The sequence below is a fragment of the Epargyreus clarus genome, unplaced genomic scaffold (genome assembly GCF_041222505.1).
Source record: "Epargyreus clarus isolate Ecla_fem2 unplaced genomic scaffold, WU_Ecla_fem_2.2 ptg000003l, whole genome shotgun sequence".
In the NCBI taxonomy this organism is placed as follows: domain Eukaryota; kingdom Metazoa; phylum Arthropoda; class Insecta; order Lepidoptera; family Hesperiidae; genus Epargyreus; species Epargyreus clarus.
This window is the reverse complement of record NW_027332211.1, coordinates 15,023,794-15,037,981: the sequence shown is the minus strand read 5'-3', so window position 1 is coordinate 15,037,981 and position 14,188 is coordinate 15,023,794. Positions and strand designations below refer to the sequence as shown.

General features: G+C 35.7%; 3 non-coding genes across 3 annotated transcripts; all 3 read right to left on the bottom strand.

The window, feature by feature from the left end:
- Positions 1-1,433: 1,433 nt before the first annotated feature.
- On the bottom strand, positions 1,434-1,506 carry TRNAV-AAC (transfer RNA valine (anticodon AAC)). The gene has a single exon. It is a non-coding gene; the product is annotated as a tRNA-Val (tRNA).
- Positions 1,507-1,585: 79 nt separating this feature from the next.
- TRNAV-AAC (transfer RNA valine (anticodon AAC)) lies at positions 1,586-1,658 on the bottom strand. The gene has a single exon. It is a non-coding gene; the product is annotated as a tRNA-Val (tRNA).
- Positions 1,659-1,739: 81 nt separating this feature from the next.
- Positions 1,740-1,812, bottom strand: TRNAV-AAC (transfer RNA valine (anticodon AAC)). The gene has a single exon. It is a non-coding gene; the product is annotated as a tRNA-Val (tRNA).
- Between the last annotated feature and the right edge of the window lie 12,376 nt (positions 1,813-14,188).

Below are 14,188 nucleotides of genomic sequence, written 5' to 3'. Positions count from 1 at the left end.
CAGTACGTATAATTTCTAAGAATCCATTCCTTACATTTTCAGAAAACTTTTATGAATGGCTGAACTTTCTCCGCCTAGGACCAACAAAGGACATTGATTACTTTGTTATTATAATATTTGTAACAGGAATATTGGTAAACCTTTCAAATACACGAAAACAGATAGTAAAAATGAGTGTCAAAAACATCTTGAAAGTAACAATAAAATAATTTTCTTTATATCGAAATTGGAGTACACAGTTCACACGATGGTAAGTCCTCATTGACATTGCCGCCCATGGACATGGGTTATCAACTCTAAATGTGATTGAACTTCTCCCTGAGGTCGACTATAGATGCGCTGCGACTACTGAAGACATAGAACGATGTTAAGGTCCTGGGGCTCAAATAGAAGAGTGGACTGTATAAATATAAGGCTGGTTTAATAGTCGCTTAATTACATCAGGGCTATTCCGGTCAAAACAATATTTTAGTTAAATCGTCCGTGGCCGACGGAGGTCGCTAGGGTGAGTGCCCAGCTCGTACCGCCACCGCACCGCCCGCGCCGATGACGTTACCCGCCTCCTCCGCCCGCGCGACTCTTCCCGTGCGTGTTATGTAGGAATCTTAACAAACGCCTTATATAAGGGAGAGACCTCAGCACATCCGCCAAATGAGAACACGATAGCGCTTAACATTATTATTAGGCAGATGTATTTGTGATGCTTGATAATGGTGTTTCCCGAGATACCTTTAATATACCTACAATGTATTACATTACGGGTCTTAATATACCCAATGAAATACCTAACAGAATATTAACAGAATACCAATTATTATCAAAGTGGGGCAACCTGAATGGTTTGTGATTAAGCGTTAATTAAAATTAATTATCGCTACAGATATTGCCGTCTTCACCACATCAAAGTGATTTGCAATTTGATATCGAGCGATACGGCGCCGATATCAAACGTTTCTATGGGTGTCGCATTGTAATATAATATTTGTGGAATATCGCCACGTTTTTATAAGGGGTCTGCCCTTTGTTTTATTATAATGGTTTGCTTTGAAGTGTTGTTTTAATGATTTTGTACTGTGTAATGTGTATAAGTATACAGTAGGTATCTCTTTTAGTAAAAAAAATAATGATTGTATAATGTACCAGTATTTTAGTCTTTTGTTACGAGTAAAAAGTATGCAAATTAAATAATTAAATTATTATGGACTTATTTATTTAAATGTACTTAATTGTTTTTGGAAGGTTTTAATTTCTGAATTTCCATCTTGAATATTTCTTACTTATTTAACTTAAGACTAACATGCTAAATAAAAATGGTTTGTCCATCATTATAATTTTATGTTTCCTCATACTTAAATAAATTATTTAAATAATATACTTATTGGTAAATAAAACGAGTAAGGAAATAAAATAATTATTTCTCATAATCAAAAATATGTTTCCGCCCGGGATCGAACCGGGGGCCTTCTGCGTGTTAGGCAGATGTGATAACCGCTACACCACGGAAACTGTGAAAGTAAGTAGTGTAACTTAAGTTCCGAATTAACTCATCGGTAAAAAGTCCAAAAAATGTAATTCCAAAAATAAATGTTTCCGCCCGGGATCGAACCGGGGGCCTTCTGCGTGTTAGGCAGATGTGATAACCGCTACACCACGGAAACTGTGAAAGGCAATAGCGTAAGTTGCGGTCCGTATTAACTTATGAATAAAAAATAACCAAAAAATATAATTCCAAAAATAAATGTTTCCGCCCGGGATCGAACCGGGGGCCTTCTGCGTGTTAGGCAGATGTGATAACCGCTACACCACGGAAACTTGATTACGTACGTCGAAATTTAAATACATACACGTTCTACTTGCGATAAGAGAAAGTATTGCGCCAAATAATATTTGGCACACGTACAACGAAAGACGAAAACTACTACATTCAACTTTATGTTATTTATCATAAGACATTTATTTACTTTTAAATAATATTGTTGACGATTACTACACACGTATTCAATAAAGATAGAAAATTGCGTAATCAGATATAGTTTATACGTTATACGTTATGATTTATGGTAATATTCATCGTACGTGTCAGACTGTACATACACGGTCAGTGACAAAATAAAATTAAAATCGTTCTATACAATGTGTATGGACGTATTATATCTTCGTATGGTATTAGCCTATCTATAATTGTATTTAAAAAAATATTTGATGATACTTGAAGGTCTCTCGATATAAAAGAGGCTTAAGGGAGGTGATTCCTACATAGTAATGTAGAAGAGATAACGATTAACAACAAAGAGGCAAAAATTAAGTTTACATTAAAATAAGCTTTGAACGGTGGTAGAACCAGTATAGTTTGACCTGGGAGGTTCCATCTAAATATCTAATGTAAAGCATTTCTTGCGTTGCAATGGAAGAGTGTCGATGCTGGATGAATTATGAAGTGACTCTCTCGGTCGTCAGGAGTGGCTACACAACTTTAATTGGTTTTGGGTAGTACCCCTATTCCTATTATTTCCCCTATATTTCCACTATAAGGCGTTCGCTACCGCTCATAGATGTGTGTAACATCTATGAGCGGTAGTGACCCCTCATCATAAGGTGGACTGTATGCTGTTTATCACTTAAATCTGCCTTATAGTCGATTGTTCTAGATTTGAATCTGGACCTATTGTTATTAGACTGTTACATAAAGCTAGCTCCTTAGCATGGATTAAGGGCTTTGAGCCCTTACGAAACCTGGAGAAAGCGGATAAAGCTGCAAAGCAAACTTTGGCAAATTGTAAAGGGACAATAACAATTCCTTCGTAATTGGACATTTAGAATAAATCTTGTCATTAATACAATTAATGTAAACATTTATCGACTACAAGCGAATTAGAAAGCTTCCATTACTTTATTAATGGTTCAAATTAGGCTAATTGTAATACCGTTACCTGGCGGTTCGGTATTATTGTGCGCCCCAAATTACAATTTAAACTTGGCTATTACGCAAATTGTTGAATTAATCAAGGTGTTATATAGATATAAGAAATTCAACGAAACATGGATTTGAACGAAACTTTTGTTAAAATTTGAAGCACAACGTATTGAAGCTGCAAGGATGCTTTTTAGGGTTCTGCACTCAAAGGGTACAAACGGAACCCTATTACTAAGACTTCGTTGTCTGTTCCTCTGTCCGTCTCTCACAGGCCTATATCTCCGGAAATGTAATAGATAGACACATAAATTTACAGAGGATGCATAACGATGGCCGCTATACTAACAAATACTAAAATTAAAATATAGTACAACATTAAAGGGGATCTCCATACAACAAACCGGTATTTTTCGATCTTACTGCTAAACCGTACTAGGAAGACGGTTGAATAATGAACATTTGGTGGTACGGAAGCCTGCATGTGCGAGTTCGACTCGTACTTGGCGAATTTTTATTGAATCATCACCAACTCTTAAGAGGTTCTTTACCGATCAAGCAAACGATAATCTGTATTATACACATCCTTCAATATAAAAAAATAGTCAATTAACACTTAAGAAGTTCACTGCTGGACATAGATTTTCTTAAAAAAAGATGTTTCGTAAAAATTATCGCATATTGCCGTGAACGTACATAATATTGTCGGGTAACTTTGAAAACTTTAGAAGTCGTCGTAGAAAACGAGTGTTGCTACGAGTACTATCTCATTGCTAGAATTAATCACGAAAAGTTCTACCACCATTACATAGTCCACGGCGCTGGCTAAGTGCGTATTAGTAGACTCCACATACCTATGAGATTTTTTTTTAATTTCTCAGGTATGCAGGTTTTTCTCACGATGTTTTCCTTCACCGTTGAAGCAAGTGATAATTAATTTCTAAAATGCACATAGTTTTGAAAAAATCAGAGTTGCGTGCGTGAACCTTGAAATGAACTCTACTCATTCCTCAACTTACTATTTTGTTTTCTATCTAGGTAGTACTTACAGTACTTAGTAGCGTAGTTTGTTTCGTATCACAAAACATTTCCTTCACTATAGATAATAAAGGCAAACTTGGCAGTTTTGATAAATGGACGTTGTGTTCAGCGTTCGTTCAACTGAAACAAACTGCTGATTTCTTAAAGTATTCGAACGGGAGTTTTTGTGTCGTATCGTGAAATTCTGGATGATTAATGGGAAAGCGTGGCTCACTTTTATAACTTTTAGGCTTTTTGCAAGTTTATCAAGGCTTCGTTAATGATTTTTGGACGTTAAAAGCGTTTACTGAACAAAACATTCAGTTTTGTTAAGTCTTTACAAAGAGTAGTAATACAAAGAGTAGGTATATTAATAGAAAGAGTGAGATTCAATTATAAAATCATCATTTTCATCATCAACCCATTACTGTCCCTCTGGGCCCGCGTCTCCTCTTGCAATGAGAATGATTACGCCATAGTCCACCGCGTTGGCCTAGTGCGTATTGGCAGACTTCACACATCTTTGAAAACTTTTTTTAGTTACCAATTGAAAATTATTGACTTTATTCCGTGTTGCTGAACAATCGAAACTAAAATAGGCTGCTAAATACGCACTGATAGTTTAAGTAATTAATCTTTTTGAGTGAGGCCACAAATATTGATTGTTTTAAGGAACACATGTAATCAATTGATATGCCGCCTGTTAAAGGTAATTTATAAAGACGTTTTCTACACTCTTTGCCACATACTAGGATTCCCTGTGTCGTGGGTGTCATGAACATATAAATAGACGAATAGACAAACATCCAAGCCTAGAAACGATATCTATCACGCTGGTCATCAGCAGAGCTGTCACCATACCGGCAGAGAGAATTAATCTACATACATATATAGGTCTACGGGGCACATACAAATTCTATTTATTATTAAAAAAGGCGTTATAAAGTCATGTAAATAGAGCCTGGAGGTACATGTGACCCATCAGCCCGTTGAGAAAGTAGGCATTACCATTTTTATAGCGGTGTCGCGTATTATGCAGATTGTTCCCGGTAATGTTACGAAAACGTGTAGATGGAAAATACGTCTCATGTAGGTATTATGTGGAAATACTCAGAATACCGGGGTTTTCGAGATTATGTAGATCGAAATATTCATATGTTCTATTATCTTTATTCCCTTATTGTGTCATTGCTGGGCACGGGTCTCAGGGAAGACGCAATCAGAAGCATTAGGCCATAGTCCGTTGCGTTGGCTTAGTGTGAATTGGTTGACATGACACACCTTTGAAATCTTTTTTTTAATCTCTTAGTTTTGCAGGCTTCCCTGGGATTCCAACCTTGAATCCCTCGATTGGGCGGCTGGTACTCAACCACTAGGCTATCACTGTGTTATATGCTTCACTTTATTTCTAAAAATAGTCGCAATAATACCAATTATTTATTGTTTGCAGTGCGATCGTGCGGATTTTAGACCTACATAAAGTTTTGTCACGGAATATCGACATTATGATAGTTTCTATGCTAGAGTAGAGCTCAAATTTTGCGTTTCTAAATTAAATCTAAATTACAACTGTATTCTATTTTTGTTCAGACTGGCTGAAATACTAAAAAAATAAGTATGATTTCAAATTCAAAATATTGAATATTAACGTTAAAGACTCACTCTCAAAAACAACACTTAATAATTTGGAATAATAATATATTATTATTGTATTTATGTTATTGGTGGTCACGAGACTCGGGAACAGCAGTGAAATGAAGTGAACCAGGCTGACCGGTCACCAAGCAATAGCATGCGAAGTCGGGTAATAGTTTCGTATGAATACTTCGGATAAATAATTATGACTACCTACCACATCCTTTAAACCTGGAGGAACTAGGAGAAGCATGGGCGAGTTCGTTAACGAGGACCACGTCGTGGAAACGTTAAAAACTCATACTAAGGGTACAGAACACAACAGCGTAATCTATTTACACTAAGAGAAGCATAGAAGTAATCTAAATCATTACTCAGCTCTTTGAAATTCACACTTGGGTATATATTTTAACAAGATATTGTTATTTTCAAACCACAAATAATTTAGCATAGGCCCAATACTAGTTTCAGAGCACCAAGTAAATTCAAATTAAGTGGTGTTATTGTGAAGGATATACGCCGTAATAAAGCGGTCACTGGAACCCGCATAACGCACGAAGGCTTAGTAGGAGTTCACACGGGCTTCTAATAAGGCTAAGGCGCGTCCATAAATTTTCGGAGGCCCATAAATAAGGAAAATTGGCCACCCTTGTCGTGGAGTATCAAATTGCTGAACAAATATGTCGTAATAAGGGTACACTAGCGGATTCCGCTGAAAATATAATAGGACCAGTGATTTTTGCGTAGTAATTGGGTGTTTTCATGTCCACACAAAGATTTTCGCCTGAACATATATATATATATAGGTATTTTATGTTACATAGAAGTAGCAGACAAGCATGCAGTCTACCTGATGTTAAGTGGCTATGGCCGCCATTGACATCAATCCCAAATAAGATTAGCTTCCTATCTAAGATTAGCCACAGGAGCGCCGCTGCCCCTGAGGGCTAAGCTAGAACGCCTCGGATAAGTATGTTTCCCATATCACAGTCTTCAAACCAGAACACAGCAGCGTTTGATACTGCTGTTATTAGGCAGAAATAGGCGAGGCGGTGGTGCCGAACTCGAAACACAGACGGTTTTACCACCTTCAAAATTAATATATAGGAACAAAACAACAATATATAAAAATATTTTTTGTAATTATTATTATCAAAATAAAATGTTTATTTCCATATAGGTTTTTAACGACATTTTTTAATTTTATTTATTCTATGATGACGTTTTTAAGTAAATACCTCCTATCGCTTATGATTTCACCCTTTTTACAAAGTCTCTATGTATATTATGGCACTTCCATACAGCCTCAAGGAAAACGTCGTAGGTAGGTACTGTAATATCGTTTGAGCAGCGTGGCTCGGCGCTAATCTATGCAAACCCGGTTTGTGATTGACTTGTTTGTGTCTGCTGTCGTGTAGCTCATTTCTGTAGCACCGTAAATCTACCTACATGTACCTTGAGGTACCTACCTACACTTTACAGTATCTCTGTTTCGTTCGTTTGAAATTAGGGTGTAGTAATCCGAAGCTACTGAGGTATAGCAGGTTATTCATCAACAGTACCTGTGATATGTAATCTACCTCAGATTAGTCAACTTCATGATCACACATCAACATTACGAAATCGGGGGTAAGGTCATATTCATTTATATTAAAACAATAATCAGAGTAAGAATCGCATTTGTGTTAAAGTTATTCCATTAATTTGTAGTATTTAATAATAAATTATTATTTTGTACCAAAGTGTTTTACTTTTTTTTTTTTTTTATAATATAAGAATAGCAGACGAGCATGCAGTCCACCTGATGTGGCTACTGCCGCCCATAGACATCTGTAATCAACCCCAGATAGGATTAGATATTCCTACCTGAGGTCGGCCACAGATGCGCCGCTACCCCTGAGGACTAAGCTGGAACGCCTCGGAAAAGTCTGTCTCCCTTACCACACCCTTCAAACCGGAACACAGCAGCGCCTAACACTGCTGTTATGTATTAGGTAGGTGTGGCGGTGGTGCCGCCGGAGTTGAACCACAAAGGGTTCTACCACCTTTGCACAAAGGGTTCTACCACCTTTAACTTGTACCTACTGTTGTTGTTGTATGTATGTCTAATTCTTTGGCACACCCTAAAGCCTTGTAAACGGCTTAACGGGATTTAACATAATATTTTGTCGCTGAACTTGTCCAAATTTTAGAAGTGACATAGACAAAAGTTTTAAGAAAATTGAAGTGACATAAGTAGGTTTTATGTTTTTATAACAATTTTGCAGTTTACATTACAATCATTATAATATGATAAATAACTTTATAAGTCATTTTGTCAGCGAACTAAAAACAAAAAGTATTTTTTTTTATTTCTCACACTAATTACACGTTTTATTAAGAATATTACTCTACAAATAAATAACACTCCTTTGATAAATATTTAATCTTAAGAAGTTGCATTCTCCGTTACCTAGCATAATACGTTTAATTTTCTTCAGCAAGTAATTTACTGTCGGTTGCAAACAAGGCCGTAATTCTCCGGGGATTACCTGCGAGCTCTCTCGGGGTTAATTTGTGTTGAAGTATCAATCCGTATACCCACTAAAGTGGGTTATTTCAACACGATTCCTAGAGGTACGGATTATCTTACACCTCAAAAATATAAACGATAAATGCTGAAAATTAAAAGAATTTTATGAAGTTTACTAATGTAAATATGAAGCAAAAAAGCATTCAGAAGTAAGTGGTTAAGTAAAATAGCGCGTTTTTACATATTCCACATATTTTACATTTTACCATAACTACATTAATACATACTACATGAGTGAAAACTCGATGGGCGGTTGCTTTGTATGAAAATCCATGGTTTTTCATGTTTTGGTAGTTTTTGTACGCATTGAAACAACAATTGTACATTGTACAACTAGTTTACTTCGAAGCAGCTCTTGGGTTTCGGTGGGATGGGTGGAGTGTGTGAATGCCAGCTGACTTACACGTGCGGCAACCGTAGTCTCCAAAAATGGCAACGGATCTGTGACCAACTTCAGGTAAATGCCAGTTCCATATGAAAGTAGTTGCAGTTGTTTATGGGCGGCAGTGACCACATACCTTCAAGAGGACTGCATGCTTATTTGATAATTTACCTTGTACGGTTGTGTTACATATGAATATTTACTTAATATTTTAGTATTGGAGCACGTGTGACGTAAAACCACATAAGTCAAACTTCAACATTTTCAATCACAAACAAAAAACAACATCACTAAAACGTATCACGTTCAAAATCCAACGCGATACCGAAATATATTTCACGAGGATATCAAACTCTTTGCAAGCCTTTGAAAGAATAATAAACAATAAAAGCGCTTCCAGTTTCAGAGGCTGCATCGCGGAAGCAATAATCGTAAAGTGCGCCGCACATTTCCGGCTTTTGCTTGCAATATCACTCTGTATTGTAGTTTTATGCAACGCTTTGTAAGGATTTGGATTGCGCCAAGTGCTATTCTAAATAATAAATAGTGGCATAATGAGTCGTATCCTTTGTCGGAGTTTCGAGGCTGAAAGTTCCCTTTTATTTTCATACTTTTCAGTTGTTTTGCGACTTTTTCCCTCCCGTTATGAGCGCTGCTTTTTAATAAGCTTGTGAGTTGGTAAACGGTTATCGCTTTTTTCCTGTTGCAAATGTTACAATTTATGTGTATTCTTTTTATTCATAGTGGAGGTAGTAGACATATTTAAATAATAAGGAAGTTATTGTATAAGATGATTTAGAAAAAAATGTTAAGACGAGGAATTTATTTATTTCTGTGAGTTTTAAAAATCGGATCATATAAAAGAAACAAAGAAATGAGGAAAAACTAAAAAAAAAATTGAATAAGTATCTTTTTTTTTTAACTTGATGTTTGAATAGTTGATAGTAGGTCAGTAATTAAAAGGTTAAAGTTCTTACAGTATCTTGAATGGAATTAAAATACAGAAAAATGCAAAAAGGTCCAAAGAAATAACAGACCTAGTAAATTGAAGTAGGTCAAGTATTACCTTTCGCAGTGGAGTAAAAATGAAATTAAAATTTCATTTTAATGAAATGATACACTAATAAAATGAAAAACGAAATATACAGAGCTTATATAGAAATTCAATAAATTAACATGATTTTATCATTTATTAATCTTGATACCAAAAAAATGAAGTTTACAGTGTATTTTCCCGTTGTCAAAATCGTGGTTAATTTTAAGCTGGGTTCATCGCGAGTTGATAAAGGCGGGAGTCAGCGAATCGACTTGTTGTGTGAGACAGCGCATGAATATTCAGCACGATCCTGCCCTCTGGCGGACTCTATCGACAACAAACACTAGCGGTGCTCAACCTTTCATCTAGCCATGCACGATCTACGAAACTTAATTTTGTATGTGTTCTTGCTGGGACAATTTATATCGATATAAATATTACTTATATTATTTTACTGTGGTAGACAAGATATGACAAATGTAGATAATAAGTGACCACATTTTAAAAACTACAAGTTAATAAATATATCTATATAGGTAAATTACAATAAACAAATTAGTTAAATCCATATATAAGTATAGATATCTCAGCGCCTTGTAATTGAAGGAAGCCATTAAATGGCTGACAAATGTGTCAGCAATTTAATGGCTGTCATGGTGTAACTTATGCAGAACAATGCCGACGTGTGCAGTTAAGTGGTGCAAAAACATGAAATCGAAGAAAAAGAAAAATATCCTTTCATTCGTAAATGATCTAAAAACTACATTTTTTAAATATTTTTCAAATACGAAAATAGATGTCAGTGACAATTTCAATTGTCAAGACTGGTTACATTTTCTTGTTAGGAGTGAAAAATCTTTACTAATCTATGGTTAAATCAAAAACTTTTACACAGGAGCAATACTACAAGAAATAATTAACCCTATAAGATATTCAAAATTACTATGCCAGCTGAAACAACCCAGCACGACTGAGTGAAAAAGTTTTAATTTTTTTAAAGCGACCAAAGGCATATTTAATCCATCTTAACTATTAAACATAATTTGAATTAAATATTAGAAATAATTATATTACTAATAATCAGACATACAATTATTTACTTAAATTAATACTCGTACATAATGTACCAGTCCTGGCATGGATTTGTTGAGTATCACTGATTTAGAGCACTGGAGCTAAAAATTATAGCGCAAGTTTACTATCGGAATTGTAAACAGTGGAAATTGAGCCGCGTCTCCCCTAGCTTCTGACGGCAGCTGTGCTGATAACCGCTGGGTGTGTATCTAGAACTGGAAGTATTTTCTATTCCAGATTACACTTTCACAATACACGTGTAAACAATAGGATTAAATCATAAACTATAGTACTTAAATAAGCTAGAATCGATTGAAGTTCCACTGCATCGGAACATAGGCGTTGGCGTACGAATGTCAGTCTTAAGTCATTCCACCAGATTTTTTTATAATTTATGTGTCAAATCTTCCAATAAGATTGGTTGATTTTTTTAACATAGGATTAGCAGACGAGCATGCAGTCCACCTGATGGTAAGTGGCTACTGCCGCCCATGGACATCTGTAAGCAACCCCAGATAGGATTAGATATTCCTATCTGAGGTTGGCCACTGATGCGCCGCTCCCCTGAGGACTAAGCTGGAACGTCTCGGAAAAATCTGTCTCTCTTACCACACCCTTAATTTTTTAAATTCCACGCCTTGGCGTGGAATTTAAAAAATCCTACAATATTTAACAATTACATTAATTTGCAATGGAATAGTTATATCATAGTTTCTCATTATTCAATATGAAAGCAGAGTGATTAATTAATTTTCAATAATTAAAACCAAAAATATAAAGAGTTTCGCCAGGGAATCTATATAACACTACAGAGTGATTTCCTATTCCTTTTGTAGACCTAATAACGAAATAATATTTATTACTTTAAAGAGCTCATAGAACTTGCTTTCAGAACTATTATTTCACATTTTCCTTCGTTATAAGTAATAACTTAAAGGTAGTAATTTCCCCACATACCAATTATATGCTGAAAACAGACAGCGTACACGATAATGATTCCTTTGTTGCATAAATTTAAGTCGACGAAAATAAACCATATTTTCTTCATTCTATACACGACTCTATTGTACGTTAGTGAAGTTAGAAGTTCGATGTAGAGACGAATATAGAGTCCATTGTATAAGCAGTGAGAAAATGACATTTGCTAGTTAAAACTGCATAGTTCCCTCAAAGGAAATGTAAGGAAGGTAAGTTCCTAGTTTATTACTGTACGAGTAAAGTCTTTGTGGCGCTATAAGAAGCTTATTTAGATGTAAATGTTGTTTACAGCTAGATTTTCCTCGTTTCAGATTTTGTATCCCGTTTTTTATTCTTGTAGCAAAACAAGCTGTGCAGTTACTGCATAATGGTCTGTATAACTTATTTTTGTCCTGTTTGTAATGTTTGTAACTAGAAGGTATTAGTTTGATGAAAGTAGATTTGTAAAAAATGTTTTCTATGTTTTAATCCATGTTTTAATGAATTTCCACTTTGGATTTTTAATAGGAACGCACATTCATTAATACTCTTAATTACCAATTTACAACAAATTTTATTTGCTAAGCAACTGACTGACTTTTTACCCAACGACGATGCAAAAAGGACGATTATAATTTTTATCATGTGTTCATCTGTGCCTATCATAACTTCTTACTTACTAACTGCTTATCATAATTATGACATATGCCCTTTTATTTTAACCACCTCTTTAAAGACTATGTAGCGTAATACTAAAATAAATATGACGTTCTCTAAAAAGCATAAAGTTATAAAAACAGACTTTTTTACAAATTTTGTTCAGACATTTTTTTCGCAAAAGCTTTAAAGTCATCATAAAATTCAATATGGAACATGTAGAATATTATTAGTCAATTTATGATCGACGAACCCTCGACCGATAAATTAAGTGGCGGTAGTGGTCGGCCGTTGTAAATTAGAACCTTAATGAACCATTAGCTAGAAATTAGCGGAATAACAGGACAGCGTAATGCATTATAAGTGCGCTTTGCGGCGCATTGTCGAGTGTTTTATGTGTAATATTTGCATATACTATGCAATTTGGATGAGCTGCTGTTACACGTTTTATTTATTGGTATTGAGTTCCAGTTAAATTTGTAACCGGATAGTGTAGCTAGTGATAGTCGTTAAAACTGAGCCTCTCGCTCAAGGGGCTGCAGGTTTGAGTCCCAGGCACCTCTGATTTTTCTAAGTTATAATTATTATCACTTGCTTTAACAGTGAAAGAAAGCATTGCGAGGAAACCTTTGACGGTGGTAGAACCCTTTGTGGTTTGTCTCCGGCCGCACCATCGCCACACCTATTTCTGCTTCATAACAGCAGTGTTGAGCGCTATTGTGTTCTGGTTTGAAGGGTGTGGTAAGGGAGACATACTTTTCCGAGACGTTCCAGCTTAGTCCTTAAGGGTGGCAGCGGACCTGTGCCCGACTCCAGTTAGAAATATTTAATCCTATTTGGGGTGGTTTACAGATGCCCACGGGTGCCAGTAGCCACTTACCATCAGGTGGACTGCGTGCTCGTCTGCTACTCCCATATTATACAAAAAAAACTACATATTTGAGAGATCTTAAAAAAAGAAAGTTATTAATGGTATGTGAAGACTACCAATTTGCACTTAGTCTGCGTGATGGTGTCGGTGTGAGATAGTACCTTTCAGAGTCACAAAGGATTCTATAATTTTCAATAATTAGTATCTAATACGTATAAAATTACAGAAACGTTGTTGAGATCGCATAACGCTCTATGTCTGCATGATATCCTAATCTTCAGTGCAACTCAAACATAAGCCAGACTAGAATTCAAGATCTGCACAAGACACCACGGTAACATTACAAGGAAGTAATTTCTAACTCTATCCACTATTACTCAATGTTATGCTAATTACATTATACATTTGGAACTAAATTAACTGAAGCAAACGCGTAGCAGTTAATTAGAGATCTCATAACACGTATTTCACTGTAATTACATATGGAGCCGTGTTGGGTAAATTTGAACTGTATACCGACCCTAAAATGCTCTCATTAGGTCGTTGGGTGAAAAGTTGTATTTGAGTATTTTGTTCCAGTCACTCATAAGGGGTTTATTCTGTACGTACATGATTCGTATTTTCGTACGAATTTTCGGGCATATTTTATTATACTATTGGTGTTTAATATGGGCTTCACAAATAATGAAAGCAAGTAATTGTAACAACGGAGGTTGGCAATTGTTCGGATAGTGCATGCCATAAGCTTAAGTGAAGCTATAACCGATATGCAGCTCGAAAGCGTTCGGAAGTTGGATGGGTGAACGTTAATGATCTTTTCATGGCTCTTCCATGCTTTGGAGGCCACGTTAAATCGTAAATCCTGGATTTTATAATTAGATAGCGTTAAGCATTGCCGTTGGCCTTGTGGGTGATTTGGAAACATCCAAAATGTGCTGATTAATTTATACTTGTGTCCACTAATTCACATGAATAAACGTGCTGAAGTATGCACCAGGTCTCTCCCAATAAAGGAGAGCATAAAAACCTTGTCGCCAGAGGTTATGTTACATGTTACTTCGGACAGATCCTAA